The sequence below is a fragment of the Salvia miltiorrhiza genome, unplaced genomic scaffold, assembly GCF_028751815.1.
Source record: "Salvia miltiorrhiza cultivar Shanhuang (shh) unplaced genomic scaffold, IMPLAD_Smil_shh original_scaffold_471, whole genome shotgun sequence".
NCBI classification, from domain to species: domain Eukaryota; kingdom Viridiplantae; phylum Streptophyta; class Magnoliopsida; order Lamiales; family Lamiaceae; genus Salvia; species Salvia miltiorrhiza.
Genome location: NW_026651557.1, coordinates 425,692 through 430,320, shown reverse-complemented (window position 1 = coordinate 430,320; position 4,629 = coordinate 425,692).

Genomic DNA, 4,629 nt, shown 5'->3' with positions numbered 1-4,629 from the left:
GATTCTTGGGGACTTTAATGCTGTGCTTGGAGCTCATGAGCGGCGTGGACGCAGGTTTCCCAGCCGTGCTTCCTGTAGAGATTTTCAAGCTTTCATTGATCGTCATACTCTCATTCAAGCTCCCACCTCTGGGCCTTTTTTTACTTGGACGGACAGGCGTAAATTTCCTATGACTACTGAGTCTGTCCTGGACCGCACTCTTTTCTCAGAGGATTTTGCTACGCAATGGCATTCTACTGAGAGCCGGGTTTTGCCTCGTCTTGGCTCTGACCATGCTCCTATTTTGTTTAAATGTTCCACTCCTCCTAATACCTATGGCGCCCGTCCTTTTCGTTTCCTGAACATGTGGAGTTCTCACTCTGATTTTATTCCAATGGTTCAGCGTTCTTGGGCTCCTGTTGTTGACACGAACTGCCCCATGGTGCGAATGATGCACAAGTTGAAACGTTTGAGGAAAGAGCTCAAAATTTGGAATAAATCCACTTTTGGGAACTTCAACACTTCGCTTGAGGAGCTCTATAATAAGCTCTCTTCTCTTCAGGCACATATCGATAATGTTGGCTACTCTGACGCGCTCTTTGATCAAGAAGTGGAGCTTGAAGCCTCTATCTCGGTCATGCTCTCTCGGCAAGAGGACCTAAATCGCCAGAAAAGTAGAATTCGATGGCTCCAGGTGCGATCGAAATACAAAGTTTTATCATAACATGTTGAGAATGAAGCGCGCTAGCCATACTATCAAGCATCTTGAGATTAACGACGTCCTGGTTGAAGATAATAACACTTTGGCGTCTCATGTGGAAAACTTTTATAAATCTCTTTTTGCGGCGGATATCAATCCTGGGGGCGATCTTTCGTGGATTACTAATTATATCACCAGTAGCCTCACTTTGGATCATAAATCGGCTTTGGTTACTTGTCCGACTGCGATGGAGATCAAAGCGGTGGTCTTTGCTATGGACAAAGATAGCGCTCCCGGCCCGGATGGCTTTGGAGGTACTTTCTATCGTTCCGCTTGGGATATTATTGAGCATGATTTCACTTCCGCCATTACAAGATTCTTCACTCATCATTATCTCCCTTCGGGTCTCAATTCCAATACTCTGAGCCTTCTTCCCAAGAAAGTTAATGCCAAGGTTATCTCTGACTATCGGCCCATCGTTCTTGGCAATTTCTTTTTCAAAGTTATTGCCAAGATTCTGGCGATCAGACTGAATGTTGCTGCTGCCACCATCGTCTCCAACAACCAATTTGGCTTTATTTTGGGACGTTCTATTCATGAGTGCATCACTCTTGCCTCTGAAGGGGCGAACTGCATGGAGAGATCTTTACACGGCAAAAACATGGCTCTTAAAGTCGACATTCATAAGGCCTTTGATACGCTTAGATGGGATTTTCTTCTGTTCGTGCTTCAACAGTTTGGCTTCCCCAATATTTTCTGCTCTTGGATCAAAACTATTCTCAGCTCGGCTCGCATCTCTATTCGGTTCAATGGTGCTCTCTATGGCTATTTCGAATGCAGTCGGGGAGTAAGACAAGGAGATCCTTTGTCTCCCATTCTTTTTGCCTTGGCAGAAGATGTTCTTAGCCGTATTTTTCTGGACGCTGGTAATCGGGGTTTAATAGCTGACATGCGTTTCTCGAGATCTTTGAGTTTCCCTTCTCATCTGCTTTACGCTGACGATGTGCTCCTGTTCTGTCAGGCCACCAAGCGTAATTGCATTATGATAGACTCGATTATTCAGCTCTATTCCACGGTCTCTGGTCAATATTGCAACAAGAATAAGTCTACTCTTTACTTCGGGAAAGGGGTGTCGCCTGGGCGACGTTCTAGGCTCCAACGGATTTTGGACTTCAACATTGGCTCCATGCCTTTCACATACTTGGGAGTGCCTATTTTCTCGGGTCGAGCTTCTTCCGCTAAACTTTGACCTATCTTTGATCGTATTCTTGCACATTTCCCTAGGTGGCAAGGTAGTCAACTCTCTATGGCGGGCAGGCTCTGCTTTGTTTCTTCTGTTATCAACAGTGCTGCGGTACATAGTATGCTTGTTTATAAATGGCCGGTGAAACTTCTGCATGATCTTGACAGAGCTTGTAGATCGTTCATCTGGACTGGGAGTACTATGAAGAAACCTTCTTTTTCTGTGAGTTGGATCAGAGCTCGTGCTCTGAAGGAACAGGGCGGCATTGGAGTCAAATCTTTCTCTGACATCAATAATAGTTTCATGTTTCGGCTAGGTTGGTATATTCTGAACATGAACAGCTTCGGCTATCGGCTGCTTCGTCAGAAATATCTCACTCAGACCATGGATTGGGCTTCCCAATGGGCGAGTTCGTCGATTTGGACTGGTGTTAGAAGGACAATTCGGGAGATTGTTTCGGATACCTTCTGCACGATTGGGAATGGTGATACAATTTTTTTTTGGAGAGATAATTGGCTCGGGTATCGGCTGATCGACAGACTTCATATTCCGGAGTTCATGACACCCTATTTTTCTCAGAAGATTTTAGACTTCTACTTTAATAATAAGTGGCACCTCACTTATAGTTTTATACAGTCTTTCCCGCGCATTGCTCTCGACATCATATCTACCCCCATTCCTGGATTGGCGGACGACAGATCCTGGATTCACTCGAGTTTCGGGAACATTACTGCTGCTTCGGCCTTTGCTCACATACGACCTCAGTTCCCTAAGGTCGACTGGGGATCCTGGATTTGGGCCACTTTTATCCCCGCTCGACGATCTCTCTTTGTCTGGCGCACTATTGTTGGCAAGCTCCCTACCTTTGATATGAATCGCCTCCTTGGTTTTCAGGGGCCTAACCGCTGCCCTTTATGCTCGGCAGCAGAATAGACGATGGATCACGTTCTGTTGAACTGCTCCTTCTCGGCTGCTATTTGGGCGGATGTCTTTCGTTGGTTTTTGATTGAGCAAACTTTGCCGTTGGATGTGGGCAACATGATTCGCTTCTCTATCCACCAGAAAAACAGCAAACAAGTTGGCAATTTTTGGAAAGTTGGGGTGGTCTCTCTCCTCTGGAGTCTCTAGTCTCACCGCAACAACGTCATACACAACAATTTAGCACCTTCGCGACACCTCATTCTCAAGCAGGTCAGGGTTTTTCTTTGTGAAGCTGCCAACAATTTCGTCCTTGGCACTATGGCCAACTCGGTTACTGATCTTCTCATTCTTAAAAATCTTTCCATCGCTGGACAACCCAGGAAGCCTTTCTCCTTTATTTACGTTGCTTGGCACCTTCCCCCGCCGTCTTGGATTAAAGTTAATACTGATGGCTCGGTCCGGGATGGGAGGATTCATGTGGGGGGTGTCTTTAGGAATGCCTTCAACGACGTTCTTGGTTGTTATCATTTTTCAGGCGGCCATGGGGTTGCGTTCGAAGCAGAGCTTTTAGCTATTATTATTGCGATTGAATCTGCACATCGCGCAAAATGGGAGAGAGTTTGGTTTGAGTCGGATTCTTCTTACGTGGTTCAGCTTCTTCAGTCGCTATCTGAGACGGTTCCTTGGAGATTCAAGCCTCGGTGGCAGCTTGCTCTCTCCAAACTCCATACTTACACGTGGCGCATTTCTCACATTTTTCGCGAAGGCAACAGATCGGCGGATTTCTTGGCTTCTCAAGCTTCGGAGGAGGGTTTTTGGCCTCATGCCATTGCTGGTTTAAATGATTTTGTCAAGGAGGATGTTTCTATTCCCTATTTTACTCGTTTCGCTTAATTTTTGGGTTTTTTTCTCTTGGTTCTGGATCGGTTGTGAGCCGGGAGGCCTAAGGGTAATGGTTCGGCCGGAATCCTGGAGACCTCCTAACTCAGCTCTGTCAACCTTGGTCCTTGACGAGTACTCTTTTTCCTCAGCTGTTATGAGGTTTTAACGAGGCTCGGCCCTTAGTCTGCAGCTTTGTGCTTTCAAGGGTTTTTGGTTCTCCGTTGTTAAGTTTCTTTTCTTTTAATAAAATCTTATTTCAACAATAAAATATTTGATTTTAAAGATTAACCATACTATAATTAAATCAACACTTAAAAACGCTTCTTTATAGTTAAGAGATGTCAATCCACTAATATCTTTAGGGTGTGTTTGCTTTGAGGTATAAAGAATGGATAAACTATATTTACCACCTTATGCCTTGTTTATTTTGATGTATGAAAAAATTTAGGCAGGTTGTATAATTTTTCGAACAGCTCTTTATCCCTTGGAAAATAGATAATTTTATACCTAAAAAATGATGGTATAATTTTATATCACCTTATAAAGAGTGGATAAATATATTATCTTTCAAATCAAATAAGACATAAAAAATGTGGTCCTCACTTTAAGTAATAGATTTATACCTAATTATATTATCCCTCAATTTAGAGCGATAAAAATCAAACACACTCTTAAAGTCGAATGTAGTGATTGCCCAAAACAGTATGCAATCAAGTTCGTATGTCTATATAAATTGAAATTTACCTATAACACATCTACAATTAGCAATTATAAATTTATCTTCTAAATAAGTGATGACTATTAAAGTTAGGATTAATTATAGTCTATGGCTTGAACTTTAGAGTTATTTATAAAAATATAAAAAATATAATTTGAGATGAAGTCATTTGTAAAAATGACCTGA